The 11,591-nt window shown below is 39.1% G+C and overlaps 1 protein-coding gene across 1 annotated transcript in view; it reads right to left on the reverse strand.

The window, feature by feature from the left end:
- Positions 1–11,591, reverse strand: part of znf740b (zinc finger protein 740b) — a 28,151-nt gene that overhangs the window by 85 nt on the left and 16,475 nt on the right. The window lies entirely within an intron of this gene.

The raw sequence follows: 11,591 nt of genomic DNA on the forward strand, positions 1-11,591 counted from the left end.
TGAAAGAGTAAAGTGAGATTTTATTAGGGTATTTTTACATTGCATTTCATCCAAAGTGACTTACAGAGCATGTTATCTACATTTTATTTTTTTATTTTGTACCCTGTGATCGAACAAATGACCTCTTGGAATTGGGCTATGGGAACACACTGTTTAAAAAACCTGGTGCAACTATTCTGAATCACTGCATGCTTCTCTATTCTCTTAATCTGTACTGCAGACGTAGGGGTGAAAACTGAACATTACAAAAGTTCAACGTCATGCAGTTGTAATAAGAGACAGATTTAGAAAAGGGCTTGTTTAGGCCAGATTGGATCTGATATACAGCTGCGGTTCAGTTTGACATGGAGAACTTCCCTGGCACCGCTTCAGCACACCTCCATAACCTTCACATCCTATTTATCTTGCTCTTTAATAATGCCTTGGAATCCATATGAAAGTAGTTGGGAAAGTTTCCATTGTCTCCGCTCATGTCCCGAAACGTGCTGTATAGAGGAATGAAACATCACGTTGGCCCCAGAATGCCCCACCCTCCCAGAGGGAGTTCCCTAACCCTGTCTCCGTGAGGCTCGTAAGCGGTGGCGTCTTATCTCCAAACCATGAAAGCCTTCGCATCTTAATTTATTTGACCAATTCAGTTAAGTAGCTTTTTCATTATGAGGTCACTCATTATGATTCATTATTGTATGGGTCGCATATTAAAAAACCTTGGGACATCTCGCTCATCTGTGTGTTATGAAGTCTGCTTTATTCTCAGTACAGTTTAACAAGTTTTTTAAAGGGACACTCCACTTTTTGAGTTGAGTTTTACCTTTTTGGAATCCATTCAGCTGATCTCCGGGTCTGCCGGTACCACTTTTAGCATAGCTTAGCATAATCCATTGAATCTGATTAGACCATTAGCATTGCGCTCAAAAATAACTAAAGAGTTTGGATATTTTTCCTATTTAAAACTTGACTCCTCTGTAGTAACATTGTGTACTAAGACCGACAGAAAATTAAAAGTTGCGATTTTCTAGGCTGATATGGCGTAATAATCAAGAACTTTGCTGCCGTAACATGGCTGCAGGAGGCGCAATGATATTACGCAGCAACCGAAAATAGTCCCCTTAGTAACTTTCAATGGCAGGGGAGTATTTTCGGGCAGTGCGTAATATCATTGCGCCTCTGCAGCCATGTTACGGCAGCAAAGTTCTTGATTATTACGGCAGAATAAGAGTGTGGTTCCTAGCCATATCTGCCTGGAAGATCAAACTTTTAATTTTCTGTCGGTCTTAGTGCACGATGTAACTAAAGAAAAGTCAAGTTTTAAATAGGAAAAATATCCAAACTCTTTGGATATTTTCGAGCCCGATGCTAATGGTCTAATCAGATTCAATGGATTGTGCTAAGCTATGCTAAAAGTGGTAGCGCCAGACCCGGAGATCAGCTGAATGGATTCCAAAATGCTAAAAATCTAATGAGCATATTTACAAAAAAAGGTGGAGTGTCCCTTTAAGATAGTATCATTTAATAGGAGAACCAAAGGTAAAAGTGTATAAGCAGAGTCTATCATCGTATCTTACTATGCAGAAGTAGATTAAACACAGCAAAAAGTATAAATACTGACTCTGTGCTATTTGTTTGAACAAGTGAGGTGTAAAATACTTGGAAAAACCAATCCATTAGATTTTCCATTTAACTCCATCCCAACCAACCATCTAAAGCCAACCAGTCAAACCCTGACACCCTGGTTCAAGCATTCCAGCCAGCCCAACATAGCTACATTGGCTCACCCAACGCCATGAATTTACCACAGGGACAAGAAGAGTGTTGAAAAAGCCTGTTTGAATGCGGATTACTTTTGCTCATCCATTCGGTGACCATAGTGACAGAGAAATTACCCTCGTAAACCTCTTCTGCATCCTAATAGACCTGAAGAAAGCGTACTGCCCTTACGGAAAACACATTCGTACCTAGTTTTATTCGAAAGATCGTTCTGCTTGCAATCCCTGGTTCGAAAAGCATATCCTTCAACATATGTATGTGGGTGATTCTCACGAAACCATTGAAACACCACGGCACTAATGATTTTAGCTTTAAAATGTGTAATATAGTAACATTAAAAAGCATCACAATTAACACAATACTGTGTTCTACCTTGCACAATGTGTGATTTCAACATAAGAATTTATAATTGTAAATTTTATCTCATTTTCTGCAGAAATTCTCATTACCGCAATGTGTCCGGCTGTGTTTGAACATGCGTAATTTAATCAAATTAACACAAAAATATTAAGAAAAAAATAAATGGATGTTTTGCTAGACTACTTTAGATGACAGAAAAAAATATTTACTGAATATTCATGTATAATAATAATGAAGAAAAATTAGGAAAATGATGTGTCCATGCCTGATGTTCTTATCCTCCGCAACACTTTTTGAGAACAGTTTAAGCACACATACAGAATTTTAATAAAGTTTGATTTTGAGTGACCAAGCACATGGACCAGTTACTTCAAGATGGCTACCAGGTAAGATCATTTTTTTACAGTTAATTTGAAATATTGTCTTGTCAGAATGCTTACACGACATTTTGATTATCATTACCGCAACAGATGCTTATTAAATGTTAATTTAATTAATAGAAGCATAATACTTTGATTTTAAATGCATGTGCAGAATCTCCAAATTATGTTCTTTCAGGTTTGTCATGTCATTTTGAAAATATGTCAGTGTTGATGTTTTCTGACTGTTGCGGTAATGAGATTTTTAAGGACTAATTTTTTAAATTATGTTACAAAAAGTGTTAAATGATAAGTAAAAGTTTTTAAAATAATGTTCCCATTTACTCCAGACTTTGTTTTTGAATGTATGGTGGGGAAAAAAGTAAATTTAAGCAATTTTTAAATTTTCATGCTTGACATTTTTAAAACCAAGTTTTCGTGAGAATCACCCATGTAGGGTGCAATAATGGTTGTGGATGATGATGTCAACGTTCTCCCGAGCAAAACAGAGATGGGGTCAAATCTGACCCCTTATTTTCCTGCTACGCCTGCTGCACCGCTGGCCTTTCAACTGGATAATCCCGCATCACCTATAGGCAGTAGATGACAGCCTTTCATCGCTTATAATTACGGTGGCACAGCTGTAAAAAGGCAAAAAGGTAATTTATATTAATTACAGAGGAATGAGTATAATAGCGTAAAACAGTGCGGTTTGACACGCTGTACAAAACATGCAGTAAAGCTGTCACAGGCATGTGGACAGGAGGCCCGTAATTGATGCTTAAAGCTGGGTGTGTGTCTGCAGTTGCGGCAGTCTATAAATTATCATCATCTACAAGCTAACAGAGTCTGTGTCACCGTCTAAGTATCGCACCTTTGCTCCAACAACCTCTGACACGCTCGCACGCTGAATGCTTTAACGCGACCGCTTGCTCGCTCTGCTGAAGACTCGAAATCAAAAGCCTTGTATGTGAGAATGCTCATTCATAACACAATAGCAGGTTTGTATTCATTGTGCGTGCAGCCCAATGCTGAAGCTGAGCAAACAGCATTGCTGCGATAAACGGCCTGCATTTGGTACAGGCAAATACAGGCCGACCAAATTCATCAAGGACCATAGAAAGTGGAATCCATGCACAACCAGGTTGAGATAAGAGTGGAAACTACGCACGCCTGTTATGCCGAATTTTGACCTCCTCATTCAGACTGCTGAATGATGACCCAACACCTAAACACAACCACACTTGGGAATAAGCGGAGTCATAATCGAGCAAACAGTCATTTTTCGGCACACCACACCGGTCCCTAGGCTAGCATGGCCGCTAACGGAAACGCCTCGTGCGACCTGATGTGTTTTATGGCGCCTCTTGCTCTCGCAGGGCCTGTTTATGGATTCCCGTCCAATAGAAAATCATTTCACATCGGAGGCAAAAGCAGCCAAAACCAACAGCAATGCCACGACTTGTGCTGATCCAGCAGTATTTCAACAAGCTATTCTATCGTGTGTAATAACAACGTCGTCTTTCGCAGTATTTCATTTAGAGCCGCGTTGAAGTTATTCGTCTCCTGAAATCGTCAGAAGCAGTCACTTTTGCAGGTTTAAAATCCTTAAACGTAAACTTCACAGGTGTACGCGTACACTTAGGAAATCCTTGAGATAAATCTCATATATGGACTGCTAAAGACCTAAAAGTACGGCTTTAAAACTTGGATCCCGTTCGCATTTAAGCTATGTGCGATTTTAATATTTACACAAGCGCACATTAAGCGTTTCAAATGTGCCATTCAGAAAGGCTAAGATGTTATTGCTTTGGCCGGACCTCCGCGTAAGAGTATAGGCTACCTTATTTTCATATCGCATGACGGAAAGTTTAAAAACACATAAATTTAAGCGAAGGCATGCTACATTTATCAGCCAGGCTGTTGGAAATGTCTACAACTGTTTAGACGTTTCTATTTTAGATTTGCCTGCGCTATTTGTCACCGAACCTGGCCGCGGCCCCCTGTTGAAAACGAGGCCTGTCGATTTGAACCAAAGATGTTTGCTGAGTACAAAACGCGGTAAGCAGCAGCCTGTTGACATTTTTAAAGAGGGGGCCCTTCTTTCCTGCCCCATGATTTAGATGGAGACTCAAATCCCCTAAGATCCCAAAGTCCGTCCTGCTGCGTTACAGCTGTACACGCAAACCAACAAACACGCTGTCTTTCTTAGTTGTGAATGTCCATGCGTTGGAGAACATCTGGTCAGCAGCCTTGCTCGAACTAAGCACCATGGCCCAGCTCAAACAAACCACGAGTCATTTTTTCGTACGTTAAATCATTAATTTATGTCGTCATGTTACGAAGAAGCATTTGAGGTTTCAAATGGGCCGAATGTGTTTGAGTGTCGTGATCTGAAATAATCTTAACGGAGTCGGTGATTAAACCAGTGATGTAATTGTTGAGCGTTATGTAGCCATAACTCACTTTTGCCGTGGACACTCAATGTCACGCACAGCAATGGTAGCAATTAAGCTTTACGACATTTTTCTTTTTCTGGTGTTCGGGGATGCGTGTATTCGTCTTCTGTGGTCATGTTTGGTCTTGTTTCGCACAAATTTTCACTTTGATTTTCACCCATTATGGGTTTACAAATGAATCGTTGGGTAACCAGATCAAGACGAGCAGGATTTTTTGCACGCTTTAGCTCTAAGTGCTCAGCTTTCCCCTCCCTCGACCACTCTCTCTCTCTCTCTTTTTCTCCCTCCTTCATATATACTTTCATTCCCCCCTCACCCTCACGGATTCCCCATCTGCACCACAGCGCCCGTTAACAGACGCTGGCCTGACAGATTTACCGCCGCCGTCCCACCATTGGCTGCCAGCATGACAGAGTTGATTTAATGCTCGCTTCTGATTGGTCCGGGGGTGACAGGCGAATTTATGGCCGCGCTGTGATTCGACGCTGGCTGTCTTTGATGTGAGTTACCGCTCTGTTGCTTATGGGACACAGAAACGGTGTCAGGTTTCAATCGTAAAATCCTCTCCCCAAGGGAAGGTGCACGGAGTGCTCAACATTCCTGACGTCAGAGAGCAAGAAGGAAAGAGAGAGAGAGAGAAAGAGGCAGAGAGATGATTTGTAGCCGCAGTCATTTTCACTCACTCAGGCCTGCTTCTGTTTCTTTGTGGAATGCATTTGCTATCAAACTCAAAAATAACATCCTGCTCCATGACTTTGGACGGGCAGGATCATCTCAATCGACAGTCCAATAGAAAAGTAAATAGTGTTTTCGAGTCCCTGTCATCACCGTGTCCTATTTGATGTTTACTTTGTGGCCTGCCAATAATAACCACATACATGTTTTAATTCTCATGGTTCTGGGATCTGCTAAACAATGGAGCATTTAATGTTTTCTTTATCCTCAGTTTACTACCCTTTCGAGCAATATAGCCGAAATTTGCTTTTCCAAAACTCACTACAACAATGCAAGAGTTTATTTCCTACTCAAAACAGCAAACCACAAATCACTATCACGTTCTGATTCCAAGATATCAGGCCTCCCTACGTCTATGCGAATGTTTTACCGATGTTATCGTCCACCAGGTGACAATGTCATCATAAGGATACCTGATCTGAAGTATGATTCATATCTATACCACAGATGTTACCCGAGGACTTATGCACTAAAGTATCACATTAAGTTTTGATGATTATCTAAGCAAACACCATTAATTATGCCATTAAAACCGAGTTGTGCAACAATATGTGCAGTTAAACCGCTAATATGCAACAAATGCTGTTACTGTAGCTCAGCTTGTAAAGCATGTCACTAGCAACTCCAAGGTCATGGGTTTGATTACCAGAGAACACAGAAACTAATGGAAACCTTGCACTGAATGTTGCTTTGAATCCAAAGCGTCTGCTAAATGAATACTTTGATGGCAACATATTGTTTCCATGCTGAAAGTTTCTTTGGCATTCAAATCGGTGCAGTATAGTCAGAAAAACCACATGCACCCACAAGAAAACAAAATACTGAAGTTTATTTGAAGTATTTATTATATTAAACTATACTACACTGTATTGTATACTATGGCAGGGCTCAACGTAAATAATTTTTTATACTGGCTCGGTCGGGCCAGTGGTTCAGGTTTTAACTTGCCCTGCCAAAATTTTCACTGGCCCAAATAAAAAATGTCAGTGTCACATATTTAAAAATAATAATTCAAAAGTCAAAAATAATTTGTATGCATATACAACAGACATGTTCCAACAAAAAAGGCTTTCAATTGACAGCAAACTGTGCAAAATATTGCATCGTTTCTTTCGTTGTGTTTTACCCAAGTAAATGTCTGCTTTTAAGATGTTATATAATATACATTGATGAAAATATATTTTAGTGACTGAGGGTGAAGCACTGGCCCAATCGGGCAAGTGACAATACTTTTTACTGGCCCGAACATCTCTCACGCTTGCCCCGGGCCACCGGGCAGTCCCTTATGTTGAGCCCTGTATGGTGTTCTGTAGTATTGACTATTGATAAACTCTACACTAAAATGATGGGTTGTTTCAACCTATGGTTGGGTCAGGTATAGTATGAATGAACCAAACCTTGGGGTTAAATTTAAACCAGAACACTATAGGGTACTTTACTATGGTAAGATCTGAACCCCCTACATTATTTAGAAATTTTACTATAGTACACTACAGCATTTTGTCATTTGGACACAGGTTCAATATACAGAAATGTACTGTACTTAACCAGGTTTAACTACAAAAGCAATGGTTAAACTATGGTTAGCAAACTCATGGCTAATTTGGAGTAACCAGGGTTAACTCGTGTTGCCATGTCTTTTGTTTATTTTGCAGTAAAATCATAGTTTATTTGCACAAGGGTATATTTACCATATGCAACATAATCCGGTTTTATATTCGAAGAGACCCTAACGAAAAACAACCATGGTTTTACTACAGGTAAAATAAAAAAAATCATGGTTACTCCCTTATGAAAATAAACCATGGTTTAACTACAAGTAAAACCAAAAAATCATGGTTACTCCCTTACAAAAATGAACCATGGTTTTACTACAGTTAATAAACACGATTAACCACAAAATAAAAACCATAGTTAAACCATGGTTAGTGTAGTAAAACCATGGTTTTGCTTATATTAATCAATACACCAAAAAAACATGGTTACTACACTTTTACCACAGTAAAACTATGGTTAATTTTTGTAAGGGCTGTAAGTACAGCTATGGTTACCACAACCCTTACAAAAATTAACCATGGTTTTACTACAGTTAAAACCAAAAAACCATGGTTACTGTAGTAAAACCATGCCTTGCTGAAAAAACAGCATCAAACCAGCATTGACCAGCATGAGTATTGTGCTGGTCTATGCTGGTTTGATGCTGGTTTAGCTGGTGGTCACCAGCATACCAGCACCAAAACACAACATATGCTGGTCTTGCTGGTATGACCAGGATGGGATGCTGGTGCCAATGCTGGTTTGGTGCTGGTTTAGCTGGTGCTAATGCTGGTGCTGGTTTAGCTGGTGTTCACTAGCAAACCAGCACCAAAACACAATATGCTGGTCTTGCTGGTATGCTGGTTTTTTATGTATACATAGTTAAGCCATGGTTAGTGTAGTAAAACCATGGGTGTGCTGATAGTAATCAATACACAAAAAAACAAAAACATGATTACTACACTTTTACCACAATAAAACCATTGTTAATTTTCGTAAGGGAAAACAACCATGGATTAGCGAGCATGATTTTCAAAAACCATAGTAAAACCATGGTATTGCTAATAGAAATCAATAAACCAAAAAACATGGTTACTACATTTTTACCACATTAATTTTCATAAGGGGAAAATAAATGATTATGTCTTAAAATTCCACAGTGTGCAGTAAGTATATTTCTTCTCAAATAATTGTTAAAAAACCCACGAGAAAGGATCAGCCGGCAGTTTTTAAAGATAAATGGCGGCACGCAATTACTTCATTGTCACATAAATCTCTACTTTATCTCTTCATCGGCGCGCGTCTTCGCGTGTACTCTGAGTGGGTGTGTACGCGCGTGTCACTTGCACTTTCTACCTCACGAGACTCCATATTCCTTTGAAAGACGAGAACGTATCACGGTGTCCGTGGAAATTTCCCTGAGATGATCAAAAGCAGGTTTGCGGAGTTATCTCTGCCATTAATTTCCCCTTGTACATTGATGCCTTGCAGATATTCAGTAAATCACAACTTGAGTCTTTAAAGCAAGGCCGCAATAAGCCAAATGGGCTTATATTGCTTTTAAAAAGCGGCTATAAACCTGACAAAGTTTCATACAAACACAGAGCAACAAAAATATGATATTAATAATGATAATGATTTTGTAATAATGTTCTACTCTTCCGCCAAGCAAAGTAGTTCCTCGGAAACATTCGCATTCCACGAAATGGTTGCCAAGCAACATAAACGCAGTGGCACAGTAATACTGATGTAATGCTGTCACATGTTCATGCTGCATTCGAAAATTACGGACTTTTATAGACGGTTTCATCGGACGCACGTGCGCTAACGCGATAAGCGTCTGGATCCGAACTTTACTTCCGGTTTCGTTTTTTTAATGGTCTGACTTAATTGCTAAACTGATCTCTTGAACAAATGCCTCATCGAAAATAACAAATGTTTTGGTTTCCTAGGTAATCTATGTATTGTTTTTTGCTTGTTATATAAATAAACTATGTTTAAAGAACTTTTTTGTTATTTATTCTTAGCGGAGTTTACCGGAAGTTACGTGCGGACCACAACAGCCGCTTGTTTTGTTACCCTAGATATGTATAAAGGCTAGATGTCTCACCCGCGCTGCTGGCCAATTGAGTGGAACGTCTGCATTTTGGCGGCCATCTTACCACAGGGCGCTCGCTCACTTGTAGCATTGAGTTGTAACGGTGCAGGTACTTTTAAATGACCGTAAATTGCTTAATTTTTTTACCGATTTTCAAACAGGTTGGTTTGTTATAAACATCAAAGATGTAACTATGACACTGCGTACTTATACAAAAAAAATTAATTAATAAAACATGTTAAAGCATCCAGAATTATAGCCACGTTAATAACACTTGTAAGAAACCAAACCGTTCGAAAATTGGTAAAAAATTGAGCAAGTCATGGTCATTTAAAAGTACCTGCAGCATTAAAACTCAAGTCTACGAGTGAGCGAGCGCCCTGTGGTAAGATGGCCGCCAGGTGATGACGTTAGAGACTCAGCCGTAACACATCTTATCTACTGCTGAAACGTCTATAAATGCGAAAAACAGCATGTGAAATTAATAGTAGATGTCAGAAACCTCAGTGTGCAAATCTCAGGTAGTGCTTTTATGTACCAAAAATGTATTCCCTGTGGTTAAGTTGTACCTGTTTTAACTACACAAACAAGTACATTTTTTATGGTTGTTGTTAATGGATCATAAGTGAATAATCGCATGACTCACTTGATATTAAAAACATGAATGTACTATGTACAGAATGTTCCATACCCACCCACCCTGTACAAATTTATTTTTTACACTTAAAAGTCAACAATTTTTGTCTTGACTAGTGATGGGTTGCTGTAACTTATAAAATAAAGTTGAATTTGCTGAACTTATTTAAACTTTGAGTTGCTGTAATTTCTAAAATATAGTCAATATTAAAAATAAAAGTTTAAATGACTTGTAAATTTAAGTTGATTATACTTGAAATTTTAAAAGGGGACATATCATGAAAATCTGACTTTTTCCATGTTTAAGTGTTATAATTGGGTTCCAAGTGCTTTTATCAACCTAAAAAAAATAAAGGGGATAATAGCGCCCCTTAATCTGCACTATCCAATCACTGCAATGCCATTTAGTGCAGAGATAAGCTCATTTGCATTTAAAAGGACACACCCAAAATGGCACATTTTTGCTCACACCTACAAAGAGGCAATTTTAACATGGTACATAAATTATATGGCATTAAACTCTGGGGACACAAACAATTTATTTTATATCTAAAAAAGTCTTGTGAAATGTCCCCTTTAAGTGCAAAACCTTTTTACAGTGCACACATAGGCCTACTATACAGAACACATTTATTTAACTAGGTATATAAAATAATAATTGTAGGTATTTAATTCCACAGTCACAGTAGGCTACACTATCTACAATATGTGGGGTTGGCTCGACCAATCATAATCAAGAATCAGAATGTTCTGTTTATTAAAGAAATTATAACCCTGTTTGCAGATCCGTTTTTTACCAATTGTCCCTATATTGCTCCCCCTGAGATTAGCAGGGCTACATATGACTCATATCTCTTCAAAGTACTTTGAACTGTCTCATATAAATCAGTGTATCGTAAAGCTGATCAATAGCAGCTGACTGCCAAAGTCACTTTGGCCTACCGTCTATTCGTACTCTCATCTCCCTAAACGCTCTCTTCTCATCCATCTATATCCCTTATATCTACATCAGCCACGCACAACTTACATGTTGGAGATGGCGAGTGCAAACCTACTGAAACAGCTGTGACCCGTGATAATTTCTAAGGGTAAATAGCGAGGCCGAAGCCGTCCGTCAGAAGCTCAAGGATTCGTAAGACGTGTACCTCTACCTTACCCCTCGCTTCACCTTGCTTGTTCAGGTGGAAAATTGCAGTGGGAGGGCACGAGCACAAAATGAAGGCCCGCGAAGGCCTTCCCAACCTCACGCATAATTGCATAACATCTAAAGAGACGCATTAGGGGTTTTTTAACATGCGTGCCAGCATGCGAGTCGCACCCGGGGTTCGCATCTCACTGCTGGAGGCATATTGCATGCTTGCAATTTCTGTTTTATGTTTCTTTCTGAACAAACAGGTGTCATAAATGTATCAGCGATTGAGAGAGTGACACGAGCTGTTTATGGAAGGTCAGGGAGGTGGAAGTGTTTACACTTTGATTAGTTTAATCAATTTTTGTGTTGTATGCCGAGACGGTGGCTTGATTAAATTACAGCTGTGGCACGAAATCCCACACATGCAGAATTATCCTTCACTTTCAAAACACCATAAGTTCAGGATTTCTTTTTATTGTCGTGCTTATTAATCAATCATGAAGCAAAAT

Source organism: Misgurnus anguillicaudatus, chromosome 13 (genome assembly GCF_027580225.2).
Source record: "Misgurnus anguillicaudatus chromosome 13, ASM2758022v2, whole genome shotgun sequence".
Classification (NCBI taxonomy): Eukaryota; Metazoa; Chordata; class Actinopteri; order Cypriniformes; family Cobitidae; genus Misgurnus; species Misgurnus anguillicaudatus.